Genomic DNA, 14,105 nt, shown 5'->3' on the forward strand with positions numbered 1-14,105 from the left:
TGGTGCTCCAGTGCTATATAATTATAGATTCAATCACCGTGATTGGGAATCTGCTAGATCCTTCGCAGCAACCTCACCACAAGTGTTTATTTTCTCTCCAGGGGGTAGCCAGCGAGCCCCCTCTCGGTCAGGTAGACAGACACGCGCGCGGAATCGGCGCGCCGAAGCGACGTTGCCTAGCACCGGCCCATCCCCCCTCCCTCTTCCATCCCACCCGCCCCTTGGCGTCGCCTGCGTGGGAGTCGAATGCAGATGTCGCCCACGTCGCCACAACAAACGAAAACGGAGGAAGACGACGCGACGTATGACTAATCAGACAGAAGGAAACTTGGTCGACTACCCCTTTCATCGGACTCCTCAAAGAGTACATGTGAGAGCGTTCAAGGTGGCTGCGCAGTAACCAAAATATAAAGCCAGCACTGTGTAAAGTTTCCGGCTGCACTTGAGGTTGTTTAGGGATTTTTTAAACCCACATGTAAAACTATTCACTTCCTACGTCCCAAAATGAATATTTAATGACACTCACAATGGTTGCCATACTTATACCTTACTGTCGATACCTTGATAACGATATAATAAGTATCGTAACCATGGCCGGAGTCAATGATTATTCAGTGTGGGAGGCACAAAGGGAATTATATTTCCATAAGGCCAACACAGATACCCACAACTTCAACATTACGATGGAAAATAGAAGAGTTAGAATATAAAACATTTTCAAAGGAATTTTTACGTGCCCTCATGATACTTCTCCTTCTTTGATAGAATTAAATTTAATGGAAATAAAATTTTCTATTGAAATAAAAAATATGTTAAATCAGCTAAATACTAATTCCTAGCTAAATAATCAGCCAATTAAACTCATCAATCCCATCACGTGATCTGAGATTTTTCCATTGCATTCTCGGTCGCATGTGTAGAAGCCGGTAAACGCAGTTGCTTACTTTTACCCAGAGGAGAACTCGGCTGAGTAGCGACTTCAGCTAGCACTGATTGCCGCCGACATGGGAGGAATTACCTTTGAGATGAAGCAGTTGTTCATGACCTGAATAAGTCAGCGGACGACTCAGCCTGAAATTAAATTATATCAGTCCACCTCCCACTGCAAACAGTTGCACCCTTTCTGATAGTCTAGCTCGTAATCAAGTCAAAACAATTTAGTTATATTTTAGAACTCAAAGTGTACATTGTGTACACTCATAGTTGCTATATCGTATTTGACGTACTTAAATTTCATCCAACGCATGAGCAACCTTTATTTATACCGCCGAACGCACCAGAGTTCCGCGCACACCACCTGTGGTCCATCAAACCACCGGCTTGGAACCGCTGGAGCAAAGTAAAAGTCATCTTCCCGCACTGAGGGCCTGTTCTAGCCATATTTCCAGAGCGAATGGTCAATATTTCGGCCCCTCATCCTCTTTCACCCTTCCGTGGAGTCTTAAATATTCCCCGGGGAGAATAACGTACCAATGATTCCCACTTCATTTATAACTATACGCACATGATTTATTCCTCCTTCCCCTAACCCTTATTGTAATTATTTTCACGCCATTTCTGAGCCTATTTACCTATGAGATAGAGTCGGGGCATCGTTGTCACCCCGATTGCAAGGCGCCCTACGCGACCATGTACATACTCAGCTTACTCAGAGAACTGGGATTGCCTGCATTGCCCAATGAGAATGACACTACCATTACGGTAATAGCCAAATGATTTAATATTTTATGGCGAAATCTTGTGGAAGATTATTATGATATAATGACAGTACCAACTATGTTTTAATCCAAAGAGTACAATTTGTATCGAGGTCTCTGAGAACATGAAGACGCAGTGGTGAAGATTCAGGTATCTTGTACCAAATCTCTGCGGATTTATACAGTTGCTGTAATCATTTTCTCATCCGGCGGACGTCCCCTCAACATGTAAAAATCCCCGCCACTATCGGGATTTTAACCCGGACCCACTGGGTGGGAAGCCAACACTCTAGCCGACAGCTAGACAGACACACAAACACGATCACGTCAACTCAAATTTCTAGGCCGCCCTTGAAGGCTGAGGAAATCAAACAAACCGTAGAATGGGAATAAGAAACGAGTTGGGTGTTCAAGGGAACTACATATTCGTGCGGCCTGCTCCGCTCATCTCTCCTTCGGCTGGTCGCTACGACAGCATCTTCCACGAGCGTGCTCCTCTCTCCACCCAAATTCCTCCTCCTCGAATCTCCTATCGGTCCCCTCACCACAACACTCTCCCCTCGCTACCCCTTCCCCAAGAAAAATATCAATTCCCTCTGGCTCACCTGTGCTATCGCCTCTCACTACACCAGCGCCTCCAACGACGAAATACTTTACGCCAACTTCCGAACGGAAGACGACGAATAGTAAACCATCCAGCTGTTCAAGAGGACAAGTTATCACCACCGCCGGTGATATGACATTCGTAGCACGACATAAGACAAACTTCGATTGAGTCGAGTCGATAAATTACACCTGTTATCTTCATAAACATAGCCGTCACCGTTGATGTCGTGAATCCTGCGCACACGTCAGAACACGAGAACTGTTGCAAAGAACACGCTGGCACTTCAACACACAAGACACACTCACACAATCACACTTGACACGTACACAAACACACTTATTTACACATAAGCACTGTCGGGTGACAAGCCAGAAGCATTAAGGGCAAATTATCCTCGTACCAGCGGATCTGTAATCCTCGCTGTGTAGATCGAAACCGAGGCGCTCAACAAACTCGTTCCACCTCCCAGCACTTCATTCCCTCAGATTTCTCCGGTTTGAATCGAAAAGAGGCGAGATGTTTCGCAAACGGTGTGACCACCACAAGAAGAGGCGGTTGTACCGCCGCTCGTTGAAATCTCCGGTGACCTCTCCACGGCTCACCGAGGCGGCGGTCATCCACAAAGGTAGGACAAGAGAAGAGCGAAGTCCGCATCAGAACACGGCAGAGATCGGGACAAACTCTGCCCGTGCGAGGAGCGGCCTTCGGGAGCTTAGAGACAGTCTTTCGTTCGACGTCCACATGCAGTGAGCACCAGAAGCTACCTCTCTCGCCGCCGGTGGGTTCGCTTTCGTGGCGCTGTGCCGAGGACTGGTTGTGTCGGGAGGGGAAAGAGGTTCCCCTCACTATCCCCCCACCCTCCCGCGACCGGCATCAGACACGAAAGCCACGGAGAGGGCGCTCGCCGCGGAAGAGAAACTGTTATGCGTGGAATGGAGGGGGTCGCCGTCGTGGGGCTGGGGTTGGCTCTCCGCGGTCACGTGGCCTTATTCGAGGCTCCGCTGCTGCTCTCGGTGCCCGACCAGTGCTCGGTTCTTCCTTCCTACATCGGCGGCTCCCTCCCAATTGCTCAACAATTGAGTCGAGGTCGCGAGAATTGATGTGCGACGATGGCGCTAGGAAGGAGACGGTGCATAGACAACGACATCCGAGTCTCCGGCAGAGGATTATATCGAGTCCCACGGATCGGGTTACCAGTCGTGGAGAAAATTCTTTAAATGTTTACCGTAATGCGTGACCGAAAATAGCTTGTTTTAAACCACACTTTACGCCCACATTTTATAAATAAAACAAGATTCCACAAAGTTAAGACTAAAACTATTATTAAAGTTACCTAAATGGTCATCCATACCAGTCCGCAGTCTGGGATCATTTAAAAGAGCAATTTTTCCACCGTCTTCAGAAATTGATTGTTTTTATAACATAAAATCAAGACTATAATGCCAATGCCTCAAACTCCCCTTAGTTATAAGGCTAAACTTTACACTAGCACTAATATTTTCCACAAACAGTATATATTAATGCATTGCTTTTTATACACGCATATTTTACAGTATTTTGGTCATGCACCAAAATATGATTGACACTATGCATGTTGTTACATCCCAAAGGACGTACTTCACAATGATTTTCCAATTTGTACCCAGAAAATTAAGCTTACGAAATCGCTTACAAACAAAGATTTTTGAGCTTTAAATTTTAATCTATCCATATATTGCTTTAAACGTTAGAACACATTTTCTTACATTATCTCACAAGAATACGACAAACCCTCTATTAAAGAAAGCACCTAAATACCTATTCGAGTTAATGAGGTTCTTAAAAAGTAACACTAAGCGGAATATTCCTCCTTATTAAATTCCCACCCCTGGCCAGTAGTGTTAATAAGTATTGACACATTTTTATCTGTGTGTCCGAATGAATACCTCGATGCTGGGATGAATACTTGGGGACACAAAAATGAATATTCCAATGAATACAAGGTTCTTGTTCACCCAGAAACATCACGGCTACTATATAAAGTATTCCATTCAGGCACCCGTATTTAATTCATTGGTATTCATGACGGAAGTCGCGTGGTTGCCACGTCATTCGTCTAGGTAAACATTCGATTACTCTTGCCTAGTCATTGGAGCAGACAAGCATTCCCTTCTCAATAGGACCACCCACACATATGAATGGCCATCAAGCGATAGTGACGGAAATGTGTTACTTTCTATGAAGTCCGTAACGAAGGTAATAAAACTGCAAAACCTATAAATATCCTAACCTTATTGAGAGCTATAGAATAAGTCGACCATAGTTTAAATGCATCAAAATAATAAGCAACCATCATGTCGAACTCTTCTAAATGGAGTCCGTAAAGGAAATTACACTTATACCCTAAGAAATTGACCGCGAGAGTTTGTATCTACACATTGGGGTGAAGATAGTGAAATACATACACAGAGTTATGGTTGCGATTATGATTAAAGAATTATGATTTAACTACATGGCTATTTATCCAGTTAATAATTAGTATCTTTTGCATGGGTGTAGTGAACTTGCATGGTAAAAGGCATGATTGGCGAGAGCTCAACACCGCCTGATGGCATGAGTTAGGGCCTATTTTATTTTTTAGACTACGGAGACGTAGCGTTTTGCATGCTTCATATTGGTGTGTACTCACCCCATGCCAAACACCATAGAGATGGCTCGCAGGGCATTATGCAGATTTAGATTACGTACTTTCGCGTAACATTTAGAAAATATCCCGAATGTTAATGAATGAGAACTTCCCGTAAGCTACACTGTTTAAGTACTGACAATGAGTAAGAATGATAACGCACAAATAATGAATATATTTTACTCATAATTAATTGTATAGTGTAGTTACCGGGGATAAAATTCACTACGTGTTTCTGGCCACGGAGCATAGGTAAACTATTGAGAAGAAAGTATTGATAAATTTCAGAAAAAAATCGAAGAATTACATGAAACAGTTACATTTTGGAAATTATAACGAACGCAAGGGAAAAGACCTAAAGTGCGACAGTAACCACAAACTACTTTATGTTTAATCAGTGACTCCTTAAGTCTCTAGACAAGATATGTGTTGTTGCGGGAGTGTGCCGGTAGCGGTCCACGCGCAAAAGGTCACGGAGCGAAGAGAATACCGCCACTGGGCTTCGGGGCGAGACGAGAGAGGATATTGGGACGCCTTCGAGGGTGCATTCGTCCGGTGGTTGGTCCGAGATACTAAGTACATTAGATGTCATTCACATGAAAGTCTCAAAATACGATCTTCCCATTGCGACTTATGCGTGAAGGCCAAAACAATGGTTTGCAAGCTATATTCTACGGATATTAAATTTAAAAATCCAGGTATTTATACCAGCTATTATGATGGTAATTGTATGCTCACAGGAAACATGGTGATTTATGTTCGAGTATTTTTGTCGTTATATATATGTCGTTACAATGGTCATGTAGAAGAATCAATGTGAGAAAAAATAAGGCTCGTAACAGGACTACTTTTTAAGTTATTAACATTTACATACCTTATTGAAGTCAAAACATGTTAGATACATGAAATTAGCTCCATGGCCGGGTATAATAGCTTGAAAAGTGTTGATATAACAATTTAAGGAATTAATTATCCTTATTTTGGTAGCTAATTTTGTCACCTCTATGGATATCTTTTATGATGATCATATTTTATATCAGAAAAAGTATTTGTTTTGAATTAGCAGTTTAAGTTTCCGAAAACATAAAATTGATTAAGTAGCTGAAGCAAACCATGATTAATGATCGAGATGTTGTTTTCAGATATAAAATGATTTTGTGAAAAGTATTACCTTCTCATGACAATCATAATAGTAGTATATGCTCCAAAGTGGCGTTCTTGAATTCAAATAATATAACAATAAATCTAATGGAAGGTTTAACATGTATTATGAATCACAAACTCCGCGCTTAGCGCTTTCAATGAATAGAGCAAACCTCATTGATATTCTGCGTATGAAACGGCAAGTACGAGGTAGAATAATAAGGTTGCTCCCTGAGTGTTCGTAGTGAAATATAACCTTAAAACCTCATTCACTTCACACCTTAGTGCCTCCCATACATTTTGCTTAAAAATCGTATATTGTTTGAGGCTCCGACGCAAAATTATCGCACACGTGTTCTCCACGATAGCTTTGACGTTAACATCTCCCTCGCCCCTTCGTCCTCCTCCTTTTCTACCCAAGGGACGACACTGACAGCGTGTGCAATGACGAGCGTAACCAGGGCACGTAAAAGGTCAATGCAATAATTTGATTACGCTTGCTACTCTGCCTGCTCAACAGAGATGATACCCACGAGTCGAAAAACTTTATTTGATGGTTTTGATCTTATGTTTTAAGTGCATATATTACGTAAGCGATCCATATCCTGGAGACGGGAAAAAACATCGCACATAAAAGGACAAACATCACACCATAAAGGGCAGTATACAGCAATTACCGATGATAAAGCCAGATATATATTTTTTGGAATATGAGGTACTGCACGAGAATCCTAATCAATGAATTCACAGTTTTGTCGTAGCATTTGCGTATGAGACAAAAAGTAACTTTCCTACAAAAAGTAAGATTCAGAATACAAATGTGACCGGAAAAATAGTGGAAGCTTTCAAAGCGACAAGCAACGTTAAGGCAATGAAAATGGAATGGATCGAATGAGTGTCTAAGATTTTAGAGGAGTAGGATAAAGCGTATTCCCGTGGGATTTTTGAAAAAGAAAGGAATCATGGCAGAGGATGTATTTGCTAATACGCGTTTGATATACATCTTCGAAGATAAACTCAAAGTATAGAGATGCAGATGAGCCTTATGAATAAAGAAATATCGAAATTCCCTTTAACTGGTACTACAGCTTCAGGTAGTGGTGCTATAAGGATTATTTTTCACGGGACATGATAATTTAATCATAATTTGAAAAACCATATTCTCAACAATATGTTCTTTTTAATTAACTATGCGGAAACTTTTGTACAATTATTTCAGCAAAATAAATCGAGAAGAACAAAGCAGGAGTACGTAATCGTCAGAGACTAAGAGGAAATATCTCGCAAAACATTTTTTTTTCATTATTGCAGAGCAGATAGTCCGCCCGCTGATAAGAGCATTCATTGGTGTTGACGCAGAGACCTTGCCAAGTAGTTTTCCGGGAAAAGAGCGGCTAACGCTATCTTCGGAAAAAATAAATGTTTGTAGCACCGTGGAGCGTCACGTTGGGTGAGGGGGTGTTACTTTGAGAGACTTGCCTGTCCTACTATACTTCGCCTCCTCTCTTCCTCTCCCCACTCCCCTAAAATGTTACTATTCGCGGAAGACAATGAACGCCATTTGACCGTACGAGAGCATGGTGCGCCCAGTGGTGACGGCATTGAGCCATTCGTCGTCTCCGAGATCTACAGGCCAGAACATTTGAATTTCGATTGTTATCTTTTTAAAAGTAGCGATTGTCATCTTTTTTATTATAAGCGACCTTTATATAGTCCTTTTTTTCTGTATGCCCTCATGGGAATACTATGGAAATTTTCTTAAACAACGTTTTTTGGTCGGCTAAGATTAGTAAGTATAAATTAATAAAACCATAAAATTTATAATTATAATGAAAATATTTGTCAAGAAACAGCTACTGAAGGCTCATGAAGCTTTTATGCCAACATAACCAATAATTGGCACGTCGTTAAAAAAAACGCGGCGATTAAAATGTTTTTATGTGCAATTATCATGATTTTTTCTTCCTTTAAGCACAATAATATCATTCGTGTGTTCCATAAAAGAGAGGTTGCCCTTAAAATCAACCGTGCGAGTGTGTGTAATCATGTTTCTCAGACTCTGCCATAAAAATACAATAGGAAGCGTCTACACTTTTTATCGCTTTCTGGTAATTATTACCTAAAATTTCGTCTTGAAGTATAGGGATGATTTCCACAGTGCGTAAATATTTTAAATAAGATTGAACAAGCACATAAAATGAGGCGTTTGACAATATATAAAAGATTAATTTTTTTTAAATCTGCTGTAAGAATGACATTGGATGCACAATGCCCGCGTTACGCGTAGGCCGTCTAAATAGGAGTGGTGGAGAGAGTGCTCTGGCATATATATCTCCGAAGCTTTTAGCCATCTATCGAAGGATTCCGCACTAAAATCCTGTTGCAGAGTTTGGACACTTAGAAAAGAATCCAATTTGCGAGGATAGGCTCAGGAGCTGGTCCTTTCTCTTAACGGGTGAATGGCACAAATCCGTGTCTTAGACCTCGGTAAGGTCTACCTTTACAACCCAAGCCAATCTGCGGATGGATCCAATGAATAAGCCAGTTCACCGTAAAACTCTGCAGGCCTCGGGAAGTGCCACTCGACACGTAAATTGAAAAATCTATTAAATGAATTATTTCGCCACCCAACTCGTGATCCGATAAAACGTGAGTACCTACTTCTATTTTACCAGTGCCTATGGATCGCCTCATAATATTAACTGATGAAGCAGTGAGGAGTGGGAGAGAGCAATCTTGAGGACTCTGGTGTTTACGTACCTCAAATTCCAAATACACAAATAGATTTCATGATGCTGTTTATCGTTAATTTTTTTCATAAATGTCCATAAAGATGTGCTTGAATCGCTCGATAATTTCGGCAATGATTAAACCCTAACGCCCATCATTTCATTATCGGATGAGCTCAAGATAAGCCAGCGAAATTAGTTCGAAATCAAGGCGAAAGATTCAAACATAACCACCAAGGATCTAATTTTTAGCACTTAAATAAATGAAACATTATTAAAATCGATTTTTTTGATGATATTTACAATAATTCATATGCAGATATAATTTGCTGTTTTGGATTAAAGAATTTTTCTCCTTCACGGAAAGGATCAAGCAAAGGAAGCCTTTACGTGGTCATATATGTAACGTTATATAAACAACTTAAATTATGACGGCAATCATTTATTTCGCTATATTTATCGCAGTAGACACGTGTAAGTGTAATTAGAAATACGCAAAAATTTGTTGAAAACTCTCTCTTTATACTCTGCATACTCATAAAATGCAAAAATCGTAACAACGATAGATGGTGCCATTTTTTGGCCATTTCGTTGAGTTTTTGAGAGGTTTGTTCCCAGGAGATAATGACAGTGTTGGAACCGGATCTAATCTTCCTCGATCTTTTCGAAGTGTTTTCTCACGATACGCGGCCTCGGGCCAAGAGCATGGATAAGAGCAGAAGTAGGAGCGGACAGAGAAGCCCGCTGGCATTGGCCTAAAATTCAGTAAAAGCGGTACGGGGACCAATGATTTGGCGTCCCATTATGCAAAGAGAGCGCTGCAATTAAGTTTTCTTCTCAGAACACCCAAGCAGGTGGATTGAGTACCTCTAAGAGCCGGTTTTTAATGTCTGCTTGGTGTTAATCGGAACATAATCCAGCCATAAACCTAACTTGAGAATATCTGAAAATTATTTTAAAGTAAAGAAGTTCAGAGAAATGTTTAGTTTTAATATAGCAAATCAAAATGGAAGAATTCGTCAACTATGTTTTTCGCGCTCCAAAAAATAGAGATAAGTTCTTGGGACGGGTAAAGGAGGTCACAATAAGGAGCACATCCGGGAACTGAAGGAACTTGCAAGGGAAAGGGCGAAATCTCCGGTTGCAGTGAACCAATCTTACGACTGTAGTACTATAAGAAAAAAACTAGGATGAAATTCGCCATGAACAAATATTTTATCTTTGCCGGGATTCGAACCAAGACAATCCGATTGCCGAGCAAATACGCTACCAGTTACACCATTAAGCCTGCCCGTGCTCGTGATTGCGCTCTAAGTCACTTTTTTAATGGAAAATGAAAGAATAAACTTTGTACTGGTTTACTAATATATTTAAAAAAGCACGACCAGGGGTTCAATAACATAGTTACATCTTTAGTTAAAAATTATTACATATTATTAGTAACATTTTATTAATAATAAATATGATTAATTTTTTATATATACTGTGCAAATACATATGCGTTCAAATGCGTACCCTACGTACGGGCGAAGAAAGATAATAAAAAAATAAATTTTTACATCGATACAAAGGGAGGAATTGAGCTCTACGGCCTCAAAGACGTCCTTTTGAATAAAAATTTCAAATTATATATTGGTGAACCTCATAAAGTTAATACTATAGTTACATCTTCAGGCCTACCTGCACCCTTACTAAGTTTATTATTTTATTTTCCATAATGGAAAGGTTTCACAAAGTCAAGCCTGACGTTACCAGTTATATGTAACTTGTTTCATTCAGTGGTTTACCATGAACATGGTATTTAAACCACACTCCTTTCTGCAAATAGCCAATACGCACTGGTCATCAACCTTGTAGACCGGACCCAAATGTGCTAATAGGAGGGACACATTTTGATGTTATAGGGGCCGGCATTTAAGAGAAGACTAGATGGTTGGGGAGAGCGGCTGGCTGAGGTATGGAGTCTCTTCTCCTCGTAGGAGCAACGGGATGTTTGACTCGGGAGGGTAACGCGAGGAGGAACCAGTTTCGGTGTCCGAGAGGATAACATTCGCCAGTCCACTCGCTGAGGAAGGCGGCACTCCCCCGGCCGCATTCATCTGCATACGCGAACGCCATCAAAAGCCGTGCTTGGCAGCGAGCGTGAACTCTCAAGTCGGTGGCGTGCCGATTGCACGACGTCCCAAGAACTCTCCACTAGCAACGAGTGTTCAAGGAGCGTAATCAAATATATATACGTTAAAATGCTCACTCACGGGTGACCAAGGGAAAATTAATAATTCATTTTTAAATAAATACAAAAGGGGGAATCGAGCTCTACGGCTTCAAATATGCATTTTGGAATGAAAAAACTCAAATGGCCCTGTAATATGCGCTCTTCCTCGTCCCCTTCTCATCATCGACTATTCTCCTTTGAACTGATTTCTCATGTAATGTTGAAGCCATCTGTGGGTGAGTGAATCTGCGTGTGACTATTTTCCGAATGCGTGTGTGTAACAACAAGAATCCCGGGTTGTAGACCAAGAAGCCTTAGATTGGGTCCCAAAGCCCTCACAAGGTTATTTTTTGGTTGTATGTATGCAAAAATGGGCGTGAACTTTTGTTTATTGGTGAGTTTGGATATTCCGGCTGAGAAGCTGAGGCTTGGTACCAACGGCGAAACTGTGGACTTCCCGCACACCAATACAGTGACTAATTGCTGCAAGATGGACGAGAGTAGGGAGATATTGTATGGCCATTCATTTTTTATTATTTTTACATTTGAACATAAATTCAAGTTAACACCCAATTCATAAGTAAAGGCCTCAGAATTACATGAAAGAGAAGTGTCCCTTAAAATAAGCCATGCAAATATATATTATTATGTTTCTAGAGCACTGCCGTAAGGATACTGCAGGAAGCGATGAAAATTTTAATTGATTTATGGCCACTATTGCACGAAATTCCGTCTTAAATAATACAAATGCTTTTCTTAGTGCGTAAATATTTTGAATAAAATTGAATTGGCACATGGAATGAGGCGTTTGACAATATGTAAAGGTTTTATAAGCTTCATTAGGTCTGCCATAAGAATATCATTGGTTGCGCATTTCCCGCGATACGAGTAGGCCGTCAAAATAAACGTGGGGGAGGTAGTGTTCCAACCTGCATATCTCGTAGACTACGGGTTGCGCATGCGCAGCGCGATTCATGAGGCGTCTGGCGGAAGTGGTCCACAGCAAGCGCCTCATGACTCCTCGTGAAAAAAGTTTTTTAGTCAGGACAAATAGTTGACCTCAGCAACGCATGTGATGTTTACATGATCGAAGCTTTGGGTGAATGCTTTCTTTGTTTCGCTAAATCATTTTGCAACTATGGCAATGATTTTCCTCTCCATCTCCGTCAATATATCAAGGTTTAGGTATTTCATGAATTATTAAAACAAATATGGGCATCAAACCTTCCCAGACTCTTAGATTGCTTCATGATCGCAGGTTTCGCTCAACAATGAAGGAAGCATTATTACCAAGACCCGTTATCCCTTGATTACCCAGAAATTAGAGCAACAACTCCGGATGTATCCGGGTGAACTCACCCATCGAGATCACCGGGCAATAGCATCGTTCCGAGAGAGACCTCCGTGAGTGAATTGCTGCTCCAACCTCTCGGGTCTTAAGTAATTTAGTTATTCGCGGGGTACCTCACACTCAGTATTCGCCCAACCTCCTATCAACAGCAACATCCATCTTCGGTCAGGTGTGATAGTTTTCCCTTGGAGGAATTTTCTCGCTTCGAGTGCACTTTCAAGTGACTCCGCGAAGGTATGCCGATGGATTTTCCGAGGCTTATTCCTTAAATTAATGCAATCTCCGGGTTGAATATTGACTTCTTCTGAGTTCTCCAGTTTTGCGACAATGATTGAAGCCTTAAGAGAGCACATTATGTCCACAAGAGAGGTCTTTTTGGCAACGTATTACTCGCTTTAAACTTTTGCTACCATATTGGAATTTTCAGGGCAAGTAAAGTAGACCCTGGCTAACCGTCAACATATCTGACTTAAAATATTTGAGCTCAATATTTTTTCAGATGTAAGTATAATATATTCGAGGACCGGGAATGTTGAAAAAGGCCTACTCCAAAACCTTAAAATTTTCAAGATGATAGCTTCAGTTTTAAATAATAAAATCTGCGTCACCAAAAATTACTAAATTCGATCAGTCGAAAGATAGGTATGTGTCGCCCGACTTCACCTCGGTGGTTCAGATCTTAGACTCAAGTTGAGTTTGAGTTAAGAGGTCATATTATCGAAACTAACTTCAACTCACCTAAGGTCGAGTGATTGTGGTGACGTTCATGAGTAAAATTCACTAAAAAGTCATTTACCAAGTCTCGTAACCTACGGTAACCCGCTAATCAAAGCATTGCTGGTTTATAATATCACCCGTGGAAATATTTTTACGTGAAATATTAAAAGAAATACATTTCACTTAAAAAACGCGAGGTGACGCCGCCGTCGCGACGGCTGCGTATCAAATTGATACCCTATTTCGGTGAGCGCGATATAATGCTTTACCTTCGAGGAGATTCCTATAGCGAGTTTCAGTAAGATATGAGTAAAACGTCACGCACTAGTAACTTTCGAAATTCTTCCTCAAACGCTGATATGGGGCATGAAATTAGCGTAGTAAGAATGCTCTAAATTCTGATAACACACCAAAATTCATTGATGATCACGTAATATGTTAGAAGTTAAAAAAAAATCTTTTTGTGTAAATCATTAATTTCAGCAACCTCACTAATCAATTACTGCAATGACGCCGCCGTCGCGACGGCTGCGTATATCTTGGAAATTGGACACTCAATTTGAGTTGGGACTCAACCTGTCAGCTGTGGACAATGGTCGGAGCTAGTTTTGTGACTCCTAATGTGTACGTACTGGTGCGTACCAACCGAGCCGAGTTTCGAGTTCGAAAATTTCTATTGCCTCGTAATCGAATATTGTTTTCCAACTTTAATCGTAATACGTCTGAGAAAAAAGTACGAAACCTGTACATTCAAGTACAATGAAAACAAAATCATCAAATGTTTGAATAAGTTAAAAACATCTTTGTTTTGTTTCCGGGTGAATTATTTTGGCATACTACGTGTAGATTTTGGGCTCATGAAATGATACAATAAAAATATGGCAGTATGAGAGTAATGGCGCGACGCTTAGCGACAACACGAAATCCAATTGCAAAAACGAAATTAATGCTATTTTCAGCGATTGATTTGGACAAATTTTC

The 14,105-nt window shown here is 40.9% G+C and overlaps 1 protein-coding gene across 3 annotated transcripts in view; it reads right to left on the reverse strand.

Moving 5' to 3' along the window:
- LOC124154051 (protein PALS1) overlaps positions 1-14,105 on the reverse strand; it is a 236,979-nt gene that overhangs the window by 143,431 nt on the left and 79,443 nt on the right. The window contains exon 1 of one of the 3 annotated variants that reach the window (XM_046527549.1): positions 2,303-2,484. The exons of the other annotated variants lie outside the window; for them this stretch is intronic. The gene's annotated coding sequence lies outside the window, so the exon portion shown is untranslated. Of the gene's footprint in view, positions 1-2,302; positions 2,485-14,105 lie in introns of those variants that run through there. 3 annotated transcript variants of the gene reach the window in all.

Source organism: Ischnura elegans, chromosome 2 (genome assembly GCF_921293095.1).
Source record: "Ischnura elegans chromosome 2, ioIscEleg1.1, whole genome shotgun sequence".
NCBI classification, from domain to species: domain Eukaryota; kingdom Metazoa; phylum Arthropoda; class Insecta; order Odonata; family Coenagrionidae; genus Ischnura; species Ischnura elegans.